The 5,000-nt window shown below is 45.3% G+C and overlaps 14 non-coding genes and 1 pseudogene across 14 annotated transcripts in view; all 15 read right to left on the bottom strand.

The window, feature by feature from the left end:
• The window catches only part of LOC149969694 (5S ribosomal RNA), a 119-nt gene extending 95 nt beyond the window's left edge, over nt 1-24 (bottom strand). The window contains exon 1 of the ribosomal RNA XR_016494091.1: nt 1-24. This exon is cut by the window's left edge and continues 95 nt beyond it. This is a non-coding gene — a ribosomal RNA (5S ribosomal RNA).
• Nucleotides 25-201: 177 nt separating this feature from the next.
• LOC149969693 (5S ribosomal RNA) lies at nt 202-320 on the bottom strand (annotated as a pseudogene).
• Nucleotides 321-497: 177 nt separating this feature from the next.
• On the bottom strand, nt 498-616 carry LOC149969692 (5S ribosomal RNA). Its single transcript, XR_016494089.1, has one exon. It is a non-coding gene; the product is annotated as a 5S ribosomal RNA (ribosomal RNA).
• Nucleotides 617-876: 260 nt separating this feature from the next.
• On the bottom strand, nt 877-995 carry LOC149969691 (5S ribosomal RNA). The gene has a single exon (XR_016494078.1). It is a non-coding gene; the product is annotated as a 5S ribosomal RNA (ribosomal RNA).
• A 177-nt stretch (nt 996-1,172) lies between these two features.
• LOC149969690 (5S ribosomal RNA) lies at nt 1,173-1,291 on the bottom strand. The gene has a single exon (XR_016494067.1). It is a non-coding gene; the product is annotated as a 5S ribosomal RNA (ribosomal RNA).
• A 260-nt stretch (nt 1,292-1,551) lies between these two features.
• On the bottom strand, nt 1,552-1,670 carry LOC149969689 (5S ribosomal RNA). The gene has a single exon (XR_016493931.1). It is a non-coding gene; the product is annotated as a 5S ribosomal RNA (ribosomal RNA).
• Nucleotides 1,671-1,847: 177 nt separating this feature from the next.
• LOC149969688 (5S ribosomal RNA) lies at nt 1,848-1,966 on the bottom strand. The gene has a single exon (XR_016494055.1). It is a non-coding gene; the product is annotated as a 5S ribosomal RNA (ribosomal RNA).
• Nucleotides 1,967-2,226: 260 nt separating this feature from the next.
• Nucleotides 2,227-2,345, bottom strand: LOC149969687 (5S ribosomal RNA). The gene has a single exon (XR_016494044.1). It is a non-coding gene; the product is annotated as a 5S ribosomal RNA (ribosomal RNA).
• Nucleotides 2,346-2,605: 260 nt separating this feature from the next.
• LOC149969686 (5S ribosomal RNA) lies at nt 2,606-2,724 on the bottom strand. Its single transcript, XR_016494033.1, has one exon. It is a non-coding gene; the product is annotated as a 5S ribosomal RNA (ribosomal RNA).
• A 178-nt stretch (nt 2,725-2,902) lies between these two features.
• LOC149969685 (5S ribosomal RNA) lies at nt 2,903-3,021 on the bottom strand. Its single transcript, XR_016494021.1, has one exon. It is a non-coding gene; the product is annotated as a 5S ribosomal RNA (ribosomal RNA).
• Nucleotides 3,022-3,281: 260 nt separating this feature from the next.
• Nucleotides 3,282-3,400, bottom strand: LOC149969684 (5S ribosomal RNA). The gene has a single exon (XR_016494010.1). It is a non-coding gene; the product is annotated as a 5S ribosomal RNA (ribosomal RNA).
• A 178-nt stretch (nt 3,401-3,578) lies between these two features.
• LOC149969683 (5S ribosomal RNA) lies at nt 3,579-3,697 on the bottom strand. The gene has a single exon (XR_016493999.1). It is a non-coding gene; the product is annotated as a 5S ribosomal RNA (ribosomal RNA).
• A 177-nt stretch (nt 3,698-3,874) lies between these two features.
• On the bottom strand, nt 3,875-3,993 carry LOC149969682 (5S ribosomal RNA). Its single transcript, XR_016493988.1, has one exon. It is a non-coding gene; the product is annotated as a 5S ribosomal RNA (ribosomal RNA).
• Nucleotides 3,994-4,253: 260 nt separating this feature from the next.
• LOC149969681 (5S ribosomal RNA) lies at nt 4,254-4,372 on the bottom strand. Its single transcript, XR_016493843.1, has one exon. It is a non-coding gene; the product is annotated as a 5S ribosomal RNA (ribosomal RNA).
• Nucleotides 4,373-4,549: 177 nt separating this feature from the next.
• Nucleotides 4,550-4,668, bottom strand: LOC149969680 (5S ribosomal RNA). The gene has a single exon (XR_016493977.1). It is a non-coding gene; the product is annotated as a 5S ribosomal RNA (ribosomal RNA).
• Between the last annotated feature and the right edge of the window lie 332 nt (nt 4,669-5,000).

The following is a 5,000-nucleotide window of genomic DNA, read 5'->3' as shown; positions in this document are numbered from 1 at the left end:
ACTCAGGCCGGTGTGGCCGTAAGCGAAAGGCAATCTCAAAAAGTGGATGAAATTGCATATACTGTAGCCATAATTTGTAGCACAGATTGTTGGATGAAATACAAACTAACCTTGCTTACTTATTTCAAAGCGAGGGCACATATTTCAGCCTTGTGGGAAAAAACGGACAAAGAGTTGAAATTCCACAAGGCAGTGACAAAAAGCTTACAGCACCTGGTATTCCCAGGCGGTCTCCCATCCAAGTACTAACCAGGCCCGACCCTGCTTAGCTTCCGAGATCGGACGAGATCAGGCGTACTCAGGCCAGTGTGGCCGCATGCGAAAGGCAATCTCAAAAAGTGGATGAAATTGCATATACTGTAGCCATAATTTGTAGCACAGATTGTTGGATGAAATACAAACTAACCTTGCTTACTTATTTCAAAGCGAGGGCACATATTTCAGCCTTGTGGGAAAAAACGGACAAAGAGTTGAAATTCCACAAGGCAGTGACAAAAAGCTTACAGCACCTGGTATTCCCAGGCGGTCTCCCATCCAAGTACTAACCAGGCCCGACCCTGCTTAGCTTCCGAGATCGGACGAGATCAGGCGTACTCAGGCCGGTGTGGCCGTAAGCAAGAAACTATCTCTTGGTGCACCATGTAAAGTCAAAGTGAGCCTGATTAACAGCTGTTGCATTTCCACCATTTAGATAAGCATCTTTGTGTCACTCAAAAAGTGGAAGAAATTGCATATACTGTAGCCATAATTTGTAGCACAGATTGTTGGATGAAATACAAACTAACCTTGCTTACTTATTTCAAAGCGAGGGCACATATTTCAGCCTTGTGGGAAAAAACGGACAAAGAGTTGAAATTCCACAAGGCAGTGACAAAAAGCTTACAGCACCTGGTATTCCCAGGCGGTCTCCCATCCAAGTACTAACCAGGCCCGACCCTGCTTAGCTTCCGAGATCGGACGAGATCAGGCGTACTCAGGCCGGTGTGGCCGTAAGCGAAAGGCAATCTCAAAAAGTGGATGAAATTGCATATACTGTAGCCATAATTTGTAGCACAGATTGTTGGATGAAATACAAACTAACCTTGCTTACTTATTTCAAAGCGAGGGCACATATTTCAGCCTTGTGGGAAAAAACGGACAAAGAGTTGAAATTCCACAAGGCAGTGACAAAAAGCTTACAGCACCTGGTATTCCCAGGCGGTCTCCCATCCAAGTACTAACCAGGCCCGACCCTGCTTAGCTTCCGAGATCGGACGAGATCAGGCGTACTCAGGCCGGTGTGGCCGTAAGCGTGAAACTGTCTCTTGGTGCACTATGTAAAGTCAAAGTGAGCCTGATTAACAGCTGTTGCATTTCCACCATTTAGATAGGCATCTTTGTGTCACTCAAAAAGTGGAAGAAATTGCATATACTGTAGCCATAATTTGTAGCACAGATTGTTGGATGAAATACAAACTAACCTTGCTTACTTATTTCAAAGCGAGGGCACATATTTCAGCCTTGTGGGAAAAAACGGACAAAGAGTTGAAATTCCACAAGGCAGTGACAAAAAGCTTACAGCACCTGGTATTCCCAGGCGGTCTCCCATCCAAGTACTAACCAGGCCCAACCCTGCTTAGCTTCCGAGATCGGACGAGATCAGGCGTACTCAGGCCGGTGTGGCCGTAAGCGAAAGGCAATCTCAAAAAGTGGATGAAATTGCATATACTGTAGCCATAATTTGTAGCACAGATTGTTGGATGAAATACAAACTAACCTTGCTTACTTATTTCAAAGCGAGGGCACATATTTCAGCCTTGTGGGAAAAAACGGACAAAGAGTTGAAATTCCACAAGGCAGTGACAAAAAGCTTACAGCACCTGGTATTCCCAGGCGGTCTCCCATCCAAGTACTAACCAGGCCCGACCCTGCTTAGCTTCCGAGATCGGACGAGATCAGGCGTACTCAGGCCGGTGTGGCCGTAAGCGAGAAGCTATCTCTTGGTGCACTATGTAAAGTCAAAGTGAGCCTGATTAACAGCTGTTGCATTTCCACCATTTAGATAAGCATCTTTGTGTCACTCAAAAAGTGGAAGAAATTGCATATACTGTAGCCATAATTTGTAGCACAGATTGTTGGATGAAATACAAACTAACCTTGCTTACTTATTTCAAAGCGAGTGCACATATTTCAGCCTTGTGGGAAAAAACGGACAAAGAGTTGAAATTCCACAAGGCAGTGACAAAAAGCTTACAGCACCTGGTATTCCCAGGCGGTCTCCCATCCAAGTACTAACCAGGCCCGACCCTGCTTAGCTTCCGAGATCGGACGAGATCAGGCGTACTCAGGCCGGTGTGGCCGTAAGCGTGAAACTGTCTCTTGGTGCACTATGTAAAGTCAAAGTGAGCCTGATTAACAGCTGTTGCATTTCCACCATTTAGATAGGCATCTTTGTGTCACTCAAAAAGTGGAAGAAATTGCATATACTGTAGCCATAATTTGTAGCACAGATTGTTGGATGAAATACAAACTAACCTTGCTTACTTATTTCAAAGCGAGGGCACATATTTCAGCCTTGTGGGAAAAAACGGACAAAGAGTTGAAATTCCACAAGGCAGTGACAAAAAGCTTACAGCACCTGGTATTCCCAGGCGGTCTCCCATCCAAGTACTAACCAGGCCCGACCCTGCTTAGCTTCCGAGATCGGACGAGATCAGGCGTACTCAGGCCGGTGTGGCCGTAAGCGAAAGGCAATCTCAAAAAGTGGATGAAATTGCATATACTGTAGCCATAATTTGTAGCACAGATTGTTGGATGAAATACAAACTAACCTTGCTTACTTATTTCAAAGCGAGGGCACATATTTCAGCCTTGTGGGAAAAAAACGGACAAAGAGTTGAAATTCCACAAGGCAGTGACAAAAAGCTTACAGCACCTGGTATTCCCAGGCGGTCTCCCATCCAAGTACTAACCAGGCCCGACCCTGCTTAGCTTCCGAGATCGGACGAGATCAGGCGTACTCAGGCCGGTGTGGCCGTAAGCGAGAAACTAACTCTTGGTGCACTATGTAAAGTCAAAGTGAGCCTGATTAACAGCTGTTGCATTTCCACCATTTAGATAAGCATCTTTGTGTCACTCAAAAAGTGGAAGAAATTGCATATACTGTAGCCATAATTTGTAGCACAGATTGTTGGATGAAATACAAACTAACCTTGCTTACTTATTTCAAAGCGAGTGCACATATTTCAGCCTTGTGGGAAAAAACGGACAAAGAGTTGAAATTCCACAAGGCAGTGACAAAAAGCTTACAGCACCTGGTATTCCCAGGCGGTCTCCCATCCAAGTACTAACCAGGCCCGACCCTGCTTAGCTTCCGAGATCGGACGAGATCAGGCGTACTCAGGCCGGTGTGGCCGTAAGCGAAAGGCAATCTCAAAAAGTGGATGAAATTGCATATACTGTAGCCATAATTTGTAGCACAGATTGTTGGATGAAATACAAACTAACCTTGCTTACTTATTTCAAAGCGAGGGCACATATTTCAGCCTTGTGGGAAAAAAACGGACAAAGAGTTGAAATTCCACAAGGCAGTGACAAAAAGCTTACAGCACCTGGTATTCCCAGGCGGTCTCCCATCCAAGTACTAACCAGGCCCGACCCTGCTTAGCTTCCGAGATCGGACGAGATCAGGCGTACTCAGGCCGGTGTGGCCGTAAGCGAAAGGCAATCTCAAAAAGTGGATGAAATTGCATATACTGTAGCCATAATTTGTAGCACAGATTGTTGGATGAAATACAAACTAACCTTGCTTACTTATTTCAAAGCGAGGGCACATATTTCAGCCTTGTGGGAAAAAACGGACAAAGAGTTGAAATTCCACAAGGCAGTGACAAAAAGCTTACAGCACCTGGTATTCCCAGGCGGTCTCCCATCCAAGTACTAACCAGGCCCGACCCTGCTTAGCTTCCGAGATCGGACGAGATCAGGCGTACTCAGGCCGGTGTGGCCGTAAGCGAGAAACTATCTCTTGGTGCACTATGTAAAGTCAAAGTGAGCCTGATTAACAGCTGTTGCATTTCCACCATTTAGATAAGCATCTTTGTGTCACTCAAAAAGTGGAAGAAATTGCATATACTGTAGCCATAATTTGTAGCACAGATTGTTGGATGAAATACAAACTAACCTTGCTTACTTATTTCAAAGCGAGTGCACATATTTCAGCCTTGTGGGAAAAAACGGACAAAGAGTTGAAATTCCACAAGGCAGTGACAAAAAGCTTACAGCACCTGGTATTCCCAGGCGGTCTCCCATCCAAGTACTAACCAGGCCCGACCCTGCTTAGCTTCTGAGATCGGACGAGATCAGGCGTACTCAGGCCGGTGTGGCCGTAAGCGAAAGGCAATCTCAAAAAGTGGATGAAATTGCATATACTGTAGCCATAATTTGTAGCACAGATTGTTGGATGAAATACAAACTAACCTTGCTTACTTATTTCAAAGCGAGGGCACATATTTCAGCCTTGTGGGAAAAAACGGACAAAGAGTTGAAATTCCACAAGGCAGTGACAAAAAGCTTACAGCACCTGGTATTCCCAGGCGGTCTCCCATCCAAGTACTAACCAGGCCCGACCCTGCTTAGCTTCCGAGATCGGACGAGATCAGGCGTACTCAGGCCGGTGTGGCCGTAAGCGAGAAACTATCTCTTGGTGCACTATGTAAAGTCAAAGTGAGCCTGATTAACAGCTGTTGCATTTCCACCATTTAGATAAGCATCTTTGTGTCACTCAAAAAGTGGAAGAAATTGCATATACTGTAGCCATAATTTGTAGCACAGATTGTTGGATGAAATACAAACTAACCTTGCTTACTTATTTCAAAGCGAGGGCACATATTTCAGCCTTGTGGGAAAAAACGGACAAAGAGTTGAAATTCCACAAGGCAGTGACAAAAAGCTTACAGCACCTGGTATTCCCAGGCGGTCTCCCATCCAAGTACTAACCAGGCCCGACCCTGCTTAGCTTC

The sequence above is a fragment of the Oncorhynchus mykiss genome, unplaced genomic scaffold, assembly GCF_057628025.1.
Source record: "Oncorhynchus mykiss isolate SJ-2025 unplaced genomic scaffold, ASM5762802v1 scaffold108, whole genome shotgun sequence".
In the NCBI taxonomy this organism is placed as follows: domain Eukaryota; kingdom Metazoa; phylum Chordata; class Actinopteri; order Salmoniformes; family Salmonidae; genus Oncorhynchus; species Oncorhynchus mykiss.
Note: the sequence above shows the minus strand (reverse complement) of the source record. Positions and strands in the feature narration are given on the sequence as shown.